The sequence below is a fragment of the Esox lucius genome, chromosome 2 (assembly GCF_011004845.1).
Source record: "Esox lucius isolate fEsoLuc1 chromosome 2, fEsoLuc1.pri, whole genome shotgun sequence".
In the NCBI taxonomy this organism is placed as follows: Eukaryota; Metazoa; Chordata; class Actinopteri; order Esociformes; family Esocidae; genus Esox; species Esox lucius.
Window position 1 is genome coordinate 29,783,775 of NC_047570.1, and position 13,583 is coordinate 29,797,357.

A 13,583-nucleotide genomic window follows, 5' to 3' on the forward strand; every position below is an offset into this window, starting at 1 on the left:
TTCCACACAGGAAATAAAAACAACCAAGTCTGATGAGGGACTACAATTCATGTACTCAATTGAGGGGCACGCATATATGTGAACACTTTTCTTTCTCCTTCTCGGTCTCTTACTTCTCTAACGAATGGGGGCACGCCAAAAGAAAAAAAACACATTGTTGGGGACCAATTTGCCAGGTTGTATAATCTTCAGTACCCCACATCACACCCAGACACAACACGGGGGATAATTAATCTTGACATTTGCCATGCACAATGCTCCCATAACAATACATCATCCAAACGCTGCCATATTCAATCACCCCATTGTTCCAGGCCGAACCACCGCTCTCCATTACACTTTTATTACTCATCGCCAGCCCCCACACACACACACACACACACACACACACGGTAACACTCCCGGCTCCACGCACATACGCGGCTCTCCATCGGAGACCAGGGTTCAATTCTCGTCTCCACCCTCCACCCCGTGCCTCCACCTGTCTCCCCCTGTCTCCACCTGCCTCCACCTGCCTCCACCTGTCTCCCTATGACTCCACCTGCCTCCACCTGTCTCCCTATGACTCCACCTGCCTCCACCTGTCTCCCTATGACTCCACCTGCCTCCACCTGTCTCCCCCTGTCTCCACCTGCCTCCACCTGTCTCCCTATGACTCCACCTGCCTCCACCTGTCTCCCTATGACTCCAACTAGTCAATAGGAGCTTTATGAAATAATACAAATAAGTAAGGAGAATGTGTCATGTTCCTTTATGAGGATAATGAGGCTAGCTTGTCCAAACACATCTCTGGGTACGTTAGAGGTCGGGCTCACGTATACAGCCAGACTGTGTGTGTGTGTGTGTGTGTGTATGTGTGTGTCTTTAGGACAATACCTAATGAATATGAGTTGAGGAGTGTTATGTTTAGATAGTACGGAGAGCAGGACTATGTCAGTCAGGTCAAATGGTTGCTGAGGAACACCATGATTAGACATGATGTATTCCTGCCCTATCGTGTCCGGCCTTGAAGGGCTTGTATTAACATAGGAAAACACACACATACACGCACATACTAAATGCCAGTGAATAACATCCATATGATCCCCTACCACTGGAGAGTCTCAAACAATGCCGAGCCTGTCATTGTGAATAATGGGGAATTAACTGTAGAATACAACCATCAGTCAATGGTATACTCTTTTCCATGAAATCTAAATTCTATATGTTTTATTTATGTTCGAAATTCACGTGGGACACACATACATGTTTACGGTAGCTGATCTTATTCAATAATGTATGGTGCTCTACTATCGGAATTACAATGATATATTTCTGTTTGGACAGTGGAACCTGGGAGAGTTAAAGTACTTATTTCATTATTATTGTCCCAGTTATTTATTCTATTGTTCTATGGATATGCACTGTTACTATTACATAGATGTTATTTCTAATGTTCTATTATTATGAATATATCTTTGACAATTCTTTATGATTTTACTGTTCATTAAAATGTACAGTATATTTTACGCATTGCAGTTTTGACGATATTCATGTTTCTCGGGCGATAAAGCTATTTCAGTTCCAGAGACAGTGAGAGAAAGAGAGCGAGAAAAGAAAGAACGATGGCGAGCCCACCTGTCGGTGTGCCTGGTCAAGTCAAGGCTAGCTGAGTCAGCCATTAGGACCTCAGCACATCACCTAGAACATGATGAAATATATGGAGGGACACTGGCAGCTGTTACAGAGTAATAATTAGACTGTATTCCCACCTCCCTTTATTTCCTTCTCCACCCAAAATAACACACACAGACGTACACAAGAACACACACACACAATAACCCCTGAAGCAGAAGAGAAGCAAATGGCTAGGCCAAACGAAGATAACACCTGTTATCCATTAACACCCAGTTATACGCGTTTGGGAACCATCACTGTTCCATTTCTTTGATTAGCTCGTAAGCCTCCTTCTGCTGGGTCTCTATAGTGCACACCAAAAGTAGCGCACTCTGTTATGAATAGGTTGCCCTCAGATATAAGCTGGCAGGACTGGCAGGTCGAGGTGGGACAACATCCACTCGGAACAATTTCACACCCCATTAAGGACTTGATGGATAGGTCAAAACTACTAGTGTATAGGGCACAAATGGCATCCTAATCCATAGTACGTTATTGTTGACCTGAACCTTGCTGCGTCCTGTATAAAAGTAGTACACTAAATAGGGAATAGAGTACCATTTGGGAAGCATTCATAGTTTCTGACTGGGCACCTTGTAGAATATAATATGAAGAGCTGGTATTTTCCTAAGGAAAGGGCAGACAGGGTCTCTCCAAGACCGGAGGCTTATACAGGCAGATGGGAGAGGAAAGGAGTGTTTGTGTGGAACTTTCCCACTCTGAAACCAAGCTGGAGCCGAGATGGTTTCCTGGAGTAAACCGCTGCCACTGGCAGCTTGCCCACTCCTCCATGGCTGCTGTGAGAGTGTGTGTGTGTGTGTGTTTGTAATCTTGACGAACCCTAAGGTCTCATATCAGCTCCTCAGGAACATCTCCCCAGTGAGCGAACAATTGGTTAAAGTTAGAAGCACTCTATAAGCAATAGACAACTACCAGTCCCAAGCAAGTCACAGACATAATCACAGTCCCAAAACACAAATGTGTGTGTGTAATGCTCTCCGGTTGTCCACAAGAGAGACGTGCCAAGAACTCCTGTATCTTTGTCTCAGAGAGTGACTCAGACAGACACAGTAGAAACAGACCTAGCGAAAAGAACACTGAAATGTTCCTAGTAGCATAAACATAGAAATACACCAAGCAGAATTCACATACCAACATCTTTGGCAGCATGTTGAAATACACCAAGCCAAAATCACCAATTTCTATGCAGCAATGGCATAGAAATACACCTAGCAGAATGAACATGCATTCGAGCTGCTAACAAAGCAGTAAGATATTTGACAAAAAAAAAAAAAAGAGTGGCATGCAAGTTGCTTCACGTTCCACCAGTTTTAAATGCATGGAATTTTTCATGGTCCTAGCGTTGGACACGCACGCACACATATTTAGAAAGGCAATGAGAGATTGTGATAAGATCAGTCAATGCATGTGTGAGAGCATTCCAATTGCTGTACGGCGTGAGGGACCCTGAGGGACAAAAACAAATGATGAAACACTGATTTTAATGGAGTGAATGAATTGGAATGTCCTTTCTAGTTATGGTACATCTATGTTTGGAAACACAGAACAGGCTCAAATAGAGTTATACTGCCAGCTGTTACAGAGTAATAATTAGACTGTGGACCGCTCTCTCGCTCCACGTCTCTCTTTGCCTCTGTCTTTCCTCCCTCCCTCCCTTCCTCCCTCCCTCCCTCCCTCCCTCCCTCCCTTCCTCTGTCTCCACATAGTGTTTGGGCACACATCCATCACCACACATTATATACTGTACAGTACTCATTTTAGGTGAGGCTGCCTCTGTTATTCTGGTCATTCTGCTGATGTCCTGTAGAGTAACCCTGGTCCGAGGGGATCATTGCTCCTGTATGCACAAGCAGTGATATTTCCAAGTTTAAAAAAAAGATAAGTAAAGGTTGCCCTCTCGTCTGCTCTATTACTGACTTCTTCCCATGACTTGGGGGTTATCCCTCTTGTCTCCATTCTCTCTGCTTTTCTCCAATCTTCAACTCTACTTTCTTCCACCCTCCTCTCTGTGTTCTCTATTTGGCTTTTCTGTCGTCTCTTTGGCTGTCAGTCAAACAGCCCTTTCTCTGAGATGCTTTTAGATTCCAAGCTATGTGGCTTCCAAACATCCATCTATCTGTCTGTTTCACACTCACACACAAACACTTTATTGAGTGACCACTAAGCCCTCTGAAGACCGTCCATTACAGTGGGCAATCCATTCACTTATTGATCAGCCAGAGCTCAAATGTTGTCATTTTCTGTGAACTTTTACACACATTATCTATAGTGTCTTGCAGCATCAGTCAAACCTGAATCGTCACGTGCACTAAACCATACGAATACATAGGCAACAGCAAACGGGCCCATGTAAAATGACATATTCATATCATTATAATGGATATAGTTAGAGGGTATTGGCCACGATAAAGTCAATAGAACGCTGGTCATTACTTCCAAAACGGTCTAAGCCCAATATATATAGGCAACCAGTTAGTTCTGGTAATGCTCTTATGAATCTGAAAAACACTGAAATATTATCAGCCAAACAAATCATATAGATAAATGGAAGGCTGGTGGTCCAATCGTGAAAAATGACACAATTTTGATTAAATAAATACAAAATAAAAAAACATACCTGATTGTGAATCCAATAGGCACATATACACGTTCCCGGCTCCATACCGCGGGGCTCCAGCTGTGCACATGATTGCCCTGGGGTAGATAAACCCGACGCGCACAGTGCGAGAAGCGCGCCCGGAGTAACAGCAACACATCATGCACGAATTAAAGGTTACATATACTTAATGGTTTGTAAAAATGCCAATTAAGTAACTACTGGAGATTGTGCTTGCTTTCGCTGTGAAACGCGTTGCCATATTATAGAACGTGCACGGACGCATTACCATGCGCCATACACGGTTAAATAAGAATGGAATAGAGGACATTCTAATGTTTTGTTTCGAATCCTATGAAAGCCAGTGACACGAGCAGTATTTTTTAACTTAGGTTAATAACGCTGGGATATCAGCTGCAACAACCCGCAAAAAGGCGCACCTACAAAACAAACACACCTCTAGTTCTTTATACCGCCGGCACAGTCCGCTTCTCTCTAGCTTATAGCCTAGAGTAACCTAGAACAGTGTTTAATTCCTTTTTACTGATTTCATTGACTACACCTGCAGTTTGTCTTTGAGACCCCGGTAAGAAACGAGCAATGAACAAAAGAGAACAACGTTACAGAGTTGTTTTAAAATCCCCAAAAGGTTTAGGTAAACCTATGAACTCCAAGTAGAACAAGAGACGCACCAACCTGTAGACAAACCGTTGTCCAGTCGACTCCTCCGGGAGGTCCGGTCTTGTGATATGTTAGGCGACTAGGCTACACCAAGCAGATGTGACAGGTACCACGCGTTCTTAAGTCAGGTCTGGTATAGAGGAGAGACGCGCTGATATTTATACACTCCTCTCTGCTCCGTGCGAGGCTGGCGCTTCTGGACACGCTGTTTACATCAGCTGAGGCTGCAGAACACGCCCATCGCGCACTCATTTCAAGCCATTTCTAGCATTCCATTTATATAATTAGATACAGTCTACAGTCTACTCAAGTCCGATCCTCGGAGGACTGAACAAATAATTTAATGCAATATGCCTGACTAATGATTACGTCGGGTGGCAAATGTGTTGGGTGGCAAATGTGTAGGATACCGATAAGTGCACATTGATGCAGGGCATTTAACTCGCAGTGTGTTTAAAATTAGGATTAACATAATTATACAAATATTACTGTGGGGTTTCCGTAGGGATGAATCCATACATTGCATTCTACAGAACTGTTGACTTTACTTACTGTTTGGGAACATGCAATGCCAGTATTGGAGCCCTGGGATTTCCTCTATCTGGGTACCTTCACCCTTTCCTTCCCTCTTTCCTTCCAATCCCCTCCTCACACCCACCACCTTTTCCTCAAAACCCATCTCTCCCTCCCTCTCAGGGTCTGACGTCTTCTTTCTCAAAATGTTTCTCTCTTTCTACCTTCGTCTATCCTTTTCCTCCCATTCCTGTGTGTTTGCGTGTCTGCGTGTATGTTTATGTGTGTGCGTGCGTGTTTCTGACTTAACTCTAGAACGGGGACAAAAGTGTCGCCCAAAACTGTGGCTAATGGTGTCATATTTCCTGACATTATTTTTTAAAAATTACCAACTTAATTTGACTTATTTTTTGGGTTTAGGACAAACGTTTGTTGTTGGAGTAAGGGTTAGTAAGGGTTATTGAGTTTAGCGTTAAAGTTAGATTAAGGTTTATTGCTACTAATACTTGTATTAGTGAAATTATGCCTTTTAAGCGCAATCATATTTGGCGTCCCCATATTTAGGTTTAGCTAAGTAAACGTGCGAGTATTGTGTTTGTGCGCCTACAGACCAAGACAACGTCTTGCTTAACTGTCATCGTAAAGTTGAAACCGTGAAATGTAACTCATCAACACCTTAAACTCCTCAACACGTTTTAAACCTACGCCCGACTTACAAACGACTTACCAAAGGTAACATAACACTTGCCGGTCAGACACTGTCCATCACCTGTCAAACAAAAAAAGCTTAGTCCGCGTGAAAGCTATCACGTGTCCCTGCACTAAACAGACTAAATCTAGATCATTGGAGCTGTTCTGTGTTACCACAGCTGCTATCATGTTGAATAGACTGGGGTACACTACATTTATTTCCCAGTGTCCATCCATAGGGGCCGCTGTTAAATGGAACTTGAGCCATGAGACTAATGAAAAGTCTATGAACGAGAAAATGGTGTTTTTAATCGGTTGATTGAAACGTAGCCTGATCAATAGCTTATACCGATTGAAGAGTAAGTAAAGTGAGACCCGCCGGAGCCAATATTGAGCTGTGTGTGGGAGTTCGTTTGTAGCAATAGCGCTCAAACTTAATAATCAGGGGCGTTTGGCAGAAGTCTTCGTCGTGTTTACCTAATAAACTGGGACACGCTGGCATGCTCCGAGATAATTAAGCACAAGAAATGCCAAGCATGTCAATAAATCGCTTTGCATAAAAATCTAGCGCCTCACTGCTTGACAGCTCTCCTATTTGTTTTAAGATAGCTTACTGCGGCCTTCAGCGGTATGACAAAGATGCCTTTTCAAAAATGCATGATACAATTAGGACTCCCACTCCTCCCACAGTGGTTAGGGAAGTTAAACAGCGACTAATTTCCCGCACACACTTCAACAACAATTGCTGGCTATCACGCTTCCATTAGTGTACCGTAAATTGAAAATATTGGACATTTAAAGAAAATACTTTTATTTCATATAGTAGTTTTTTTTTTTTTTAAGATTGCCTATTGTTCGTTTTAATTAGTGGTTTACCACAGATTTTTGTATTCAATATTTGGATGCCCAATAACTAGGAATGTTGTAGAAACGGTTAATGGTTTGACTTCCCAAACCATCATCTCGGGAGGGTGCAGAGAATGTAGGCTACATCTGTTTTTAAGTGCACAACCCACTGATCTCAGACATTAAGTTCGGTCCCTCATTTAACATATCCTTTAACATAGAAAACCTCAGTGTCTTTCGCAACCTTTCCAATCTGGCTCTTATTTCATCAAGGGGGCCTAATTATCCATTGCTTTCAATCATACTCTCCCCCGTAACATAAATAGTTAAGTAATATAGGACCATACCTATGCAATCAATAATTTCAATTGTAAAAACGTGACAAATAAAAATATGTAACATGTAAACGTAAGCTTTTTTGATGCCGCTCCATAACCACTCCTGTTCTGCCTCCAACATGGCACGCATTGCCCTTCTGGTGAAATGTTGGCAAACACGGGAAAGGGTCATTTCTACATAGTCAGAGGTCCTAACTACGCGCTCATTAAGTATGGCTCACATATTTGGCCTTCCCTCCTTGTTGTTGCTAGAGACGGATTATCCCCGCTGAAATTTTGGCTTTAACTCGCACCAGCTCAGAGGAGAAAGGTAAACAACCCGCTCTACTCCTTCCCACTCTCTCTCTGCGTCGTGGTGAGAGAGGATTTTTAAGTTCACGAGGCCAGGCTGAGCCCCGGCAAAGCAATTACAGCGTTAGATTTTATTCTATGTCGTTGTTTAACTACGCGTCTGCCCCACCACCCGCGTTCGCACACCTGCCAACTGTCGGAGAGCGCGCCAAAAAGACCAAGGTGTAATTTGCCATTGACCCAATGTACACAGCATTGATAAGTGTTAAGACATTGTTGCGACTATACTGTAGGCCGATAATGGGAATGAGTCTGTGGTTACCACCGTTCTGTAGATGCAGTGCAGTTCTGTAGATACAGTGCAGTTCTGTAGATACAGTGCAGTCAATAAGTGACATAAGTTTTGTTATTTTGGCTCTGTACTCCCACACAGTGGATTTGCAATGAAACAATGACTAAGAGTTCAAGTGCAGACTGTCAGCTTTAATGTCAGAGTATTTACATCAATGAAATGTGAACATGAAGTAATTACAGCCCTTTTCATACATAGTTCCTCTCATTTTAGAGCACCAAAAGTAATAGGAAAAAATCACATAATGCCAAAATAAGTCGTCATATTTAGCACTTGGTTGCAAATCACTTAGATTTGATGACTGCCTGAACTCTGCGAACCACAGAAATCACCCTGAGTAACTTCCCTGGTAATACAGGCCAGGCCCGTACTTCAGCCATCTTTAGTTCCTGTTTGTTTTGCCTGTCTGTTGGTTACAGGTTAGATGATTTTCTTGACCAGTCAAGAATATCCCAGTTTTTGTCCTTGAAAAATACCTTGGTATCTTTAGCAGTATTTTTCAGGTCAATACCCTGCTCCATGGTGAAGTGTCATCCAATGAAAACGAGGCATTTGGTTGGATCTGAGCAGGCAAGATGTTGCAGAGATGCACACCCAAACATAGCACTCCTCCAAATTATTTCACATAAATTGGTATGCCAGTTCCTTTTTTCATCCCCACTTTCCTCTTGTCATCTCTTTGGTTCTTGCTTCCCAACAACAAAAAAATATGTCTGATTGTTCATGGAGCTGGAAGGACTTAGAGAACTAGACTTCTTCGGTAATTTGACTCCAATACACATTGAGCAGGGGGGTATCTGTCGGAAAGGTGTCCCTTGGTAGGTGACACTCAACAATTAGCATTTTGCATCTGAAATACATGCCAAAATGTATTTCAGGTGCACATTTTTCTAAATGTAATCTAAAAATGTTCTTGGTCAATTCCAGCCAAGGGAGACAAGGTAAGAAATGGGGTAAGGTCTGCAATGGTCGAGAGGGTCTGGGAGATTATCGTTGTCCTGCAACACTGCACAATATGGCCTTGACTTGGTTTTGAACTGACTAGTCAAAGGAGCCTGACAATGGGAACAAGAAGAAATAGAAGATAGGGAATAGATTTGTTAACAATAGTGACAGTCATGTTAGAAAAACATTAATTGGCTGAAAATATTTAGAGAATGTACAGCCCTTTGAAAAATAAAGTACACCCCTGGAAAGTTCAAATGGATGGACAAATGGATGAACTAGCTAAATTGCAACCAAATTAATTGATTAAGGTTACCCAATATAACAACTCACAAAAAACACTTTGAAACAATTTTTGCAATTTCCTTATGCAGAAGAAGTTGGTACACCACTACCATAACATAACATTTTTTAAATCTGAAACTGGTACACAAAAACAGGTGCCCCAAATTATTTGAAAATCATTAGGGAATCTTCTATAAAGATTATAAATTTGGTTTGGTCTTAACCACATGCGTGTTTGCAGAGTCATCGACAGAAATCTCCTGAAAAGATATATGCCTGAGCCCCTTCACTTATGGATGACATTGACATTATTACAAGAACAGAACGCGCCTGTAGTCCTCTTGTCTGACATGATCAGTGTGATTACTGTGATTACCATTTGTGGCACTGGCTGATGGTTTTGCTTGCTCATGTGAAAAAAAGCATACCTAGTAAACAATCCTGTGCTTTCACTGTAAATAAGTCTCTTTTGAGCTTTTTCCTTCCACAGGCTTCTTGGAGAGCTGCAACTACTGGGGAAGGCTTTGCTCTCTGAGTCCTTAGGCCACAATCCTGTTTCCCTGGACACATCCACCACCTCCTCTTCTGCATTTTCAATCACTCTCTCTCTCTCCCTCTATTTAACTGCTACTGTCCTTCTTGCTTACCATCCTTTGCCTGACCAGCAGCACTTTCTCCTCTGTATTCTGTCAAAAACCAAGACAATGATCCAAAACATAAGCAAAGCTATAACTGAATGTCTAAAAATGGAGAAATGGAGGGTTATGGAATGGCTGAGTCAGAGCCCAGATCTCAATTCTATTGAAATGCTGCGGAGGGAACTGGCCTTGTAGGCAAGAATAAAAAATAAAAAAGACAACTTTCCAGGGGGTGTACATAGTTTTGCACATGACTTTATATAATATACAAAGAAGTATAAAGAAACTCCATGCAGTGAAGAAAGGCTTGCAGCTAATAGCAAGGAAAGGAATTTGGAGAGGTTAGGAAACTCACATCGAACTGCAGAGTGTTATGACAAGTACACAAGACAGAAAGAGCTACTGATGGTTGTGGCTAAAAACTTGTAATGCATAAGCAAAAATAATTAATTAAGGACTCGACAGACCAAGGCACCAGGGATCTGTCTGGTCCCATAGTTCATCAGTGGAGGAGAAAAATATAGGGAAGTGTCAAGAAGAAGAATGTGAGGTTAGGTTAGAATGACCAAAAATTGCTTGCTTAAACTAATACAAATGCTATAAATGCAGAACAGATCTAATGTGTGGGTGCTCAGCTTGGGGGATCATCTTGATGTAATTTAGTTTGTTTGTCATTACTTTGCTTGTCTTTTGTACTTTATTGCATCTTGACATTTTTGGAAACAACTAGACAATCAGTAATCTGTACTGATTGGAAGTGTAAGTAACTTTTTCAAATTTCCTAATAAAAGGTTTAGAGAATCAAAAGGCAACATTTACAGATTTGTCCTTACTCTACTCAGACATTTGAAAATATACAGCAGTAACAATACTCTGCAGGCTCCTTTCGGTATTTTTTAGACCTTCCTGATTTTGATGCTAACTACAGTTTTTATACCTTGCAGTCCAGCCACTGTATGTCAGCTGGTGAAGTTGATAGGTGCTGATTTGGTCATCCAATGTAGATGTCTTCCTTGGTCTACCAGGTCACTTGTCATTGCTGAACCAGCCAGTGCTGGTAACGCATTTCTTTATAGTCCCTACAGTGTTTCTGTAGATACTTTACAGATTATCTACTGACTATCAGTAACTTTCTACTATCTACTAACCATAAGCTTAACCTTTATCCTAATAATAACTCACCTAATGTTTCTTATTTATTCATATTTATCTGAATCATTATGGTCAGAATGAGTTGCATTGACACTTTGGTCCTTGTGTTTTCAGACACCAGTAACTGACTTCAAATGCAGAGCCTAGAATCAAGTATAGACATTACCAACTCCCTTGTGCAAGCACTAATGACACAAACAAACACACCTGCTTAACAAGAGACAGCTGTGAAGCCATGTACTAAATGTACTAAATTAGTTGTTATTTCTAGATGCTTCATCTGATATGGATGAAAACACTCTCAAATTATAGTGGGCAGTATGTACTTCAGCGCCACTGTCATTGTGTAATTTTTGTAGTCCTGGAGTGCAAAGACAAAACAACACAACCTGTGTCACTGTACAAAAACATTCAGACTGCACTTTAAATCCTCTTCTCTAAATACAAAATGTGTCTAAAAAGAAAGCTGGTCAGAAAAACATCATATTAGCCTTCATGTCAAATTATCACTTTCCACGCAAGATTGTGTTGATAATGGCCAAGTGACAGGAGTAGATGTAAAACAGTCAAAACATGCGATCTCTCAGTCTACCTCTCAGCACAGCCCCACCAGGTGAGAGACATCCCTGTCAGGGCCTTAATCTTTGTGTTTCCCACTCTTGCATGAGCGTCTCGTTCTCTGTATGTGCCCATAGCATTCTGTCTAGTGCTCCTTTACTTTCTATACAGTGAAGATGAACAAATGGGCAGGCGAAAAAACTTCCTTGGTGTAGGCTTCTATCCAGTATTTTGAAATCTATGCAGATGAAAGAAAATAGAGGCAAGTACCTGTGTGAGAGAGAAGAAGGAGGTTACTTCAGATCGCTTACATCGCTTACCATTACTTGAGCAAAGATCCTTAGGGTAAGCCACTGGCCTCGTTGCGTTAAACCACGGTAGCTGGAAATGAACCAAGGTCTTCTTTGCTGCTGCATTTTAGGTGGTTTTGGAGGGTGTAGCCAATCAGTGCCCATCTTCTTGGGATCTGCAAGAGAACCAGGTTGTTGTGTCTGGCTGTTTTACCACAAGAACTTGGCTGTTGTGTCTGGCTGTTTTACTATAAGAACTTGGCTGTTGTGTCTGGCTGTTTTACTATAAGAATCTAGCTGTTGTGTCTGGCTGTTTTACTACAAGAACTTAGCTGTTGTGTCTGACTGGCTGTTTCATTAAAAGAACTTAGCTGTTGCACCTTTTTAGGTCTACGTTACCTAAAAGGTTTTAGGGTGTTAACCTCAAACTCAAAGTGAGATGAGATCAAACAACAGGATCTCTCGAAAGATTCAAGATAACTTCAACCAACGTAAACCCCAGCCTTAGGTAAATGTGAATACCCTACTTGGTCTGAAACCCTTTTAAATTCCCTTCTGAAGATAAGACCTCTCTTGAGGGTAGTGGATGGCTAAATCTCAAAGCTCAGACTTGGCATCACATTATTAACTGAGGAATGCATGAGATTTGCTGGGTTGGGGTGTGGTTTCCGTATCAAAAAGTGCGTCTGTGTGTATCAGGGAGTGTTTGTGGGTGCGTGCATGTGTGCGTCCATTAATCTGTCTGTGTGTAAGTGTGCATGATGTGTGTTCTGTCTCCCTGAGTGGGAAATTCCAAGGGGAAAGACAGCCTGAGGAAAGACAGAGTCGGGTTCATCGGCTTGTGACAGGAAAGACTCCTTTATCAGTTCATCACCCATCTCGAATGTTCAGTATCCCACATGTCATGTGTAGTACAAGACACTAGAACGTGCCGATCCCTAGACCAATAAGAGAACGGAATGGAAAATGCAGCATCAACTCTTTCCTAGACACTGATTTCAGGTTAATATTTGAGTTTGCTAATTGGTGCTGTGTGAGGTCTTTTTATTGTTCAAAATTAGCTCACCGGTGACATGCCATTTTGATGGGGGGGGGGGAATAAGACTCATTTGAATTTCTCTGGATATTTATCATTTATTTTGTACCCCAAAAGGCTGATGCAGTTTCTTGCTAATACATTCGTATAAATGGGGAATGACAACAAACATTGTCACCTGTTGACAGATGCATCTCAGCTGTTGAGGGTCGTCTCTTGCTGTTCGCTATTTGGATCGGTTGCTATGGAGCCATGGGTTGGCCTATTTTGGACCAATAAAATGAGCAAAGAGTGCCTGTCAGGGGACCCATGGGGCATTTAAAACAAATTTGCTTGTTGCATTATTGGTCAAAGCCATTCATATTGTGGCATTGAGAAGCAGCGTTCTAAAAACACAATAATGTCACGCTATTACACCGTTTAGAAACGGTCATATATATTTTTCTATATAGACTAAACTAATTCAAAAGATTGGTTATTTCTCTTTTTCATTTTTCTTCATGGCAATGGGAACAAGTGTAGCCTACTGTGCAAACCTGTCTGTCTGGCGCAACACTGAAAGATAAATAAGCAGGTGTTCTTGATGAATAAAAATGGCCATGCTGGTAGGTGGTGAAATCTATTAAAACACAGACATGAAACAAAACATTGTCTGAAAAGAACATGCTTATCATCTTATAGGGATATACAGCAGT

General features: G+C 41.7%; 1 protein-coding gene across 2 annotated transcripts in view; it reads right to left on the reverse strand.

The window, feature by feature from the left end:
- cemip (cell migration inducing hyaluronidase 1) overlaps positions 1–5,135 on the reverse strand; it is a 105,539-nt gene extending 100,404 nt beyond the window's left edge. The window contains exon 1 of one of the 2 annotated variants that reach the window (XM_010877012.5): positions 4,970–5,134. The gene's annotated coding sequence lies outside the window, so the exon portion shown is untranslated. Of the gene's footprint in view, positions 1–4,965 lie in introns of both variants that reach the window. The other variant, XM_029125274.2, reaches the window with a different exon arrangement.
- Positions 5,136–13,583: the final 8,448 nt, after the last annotated feature.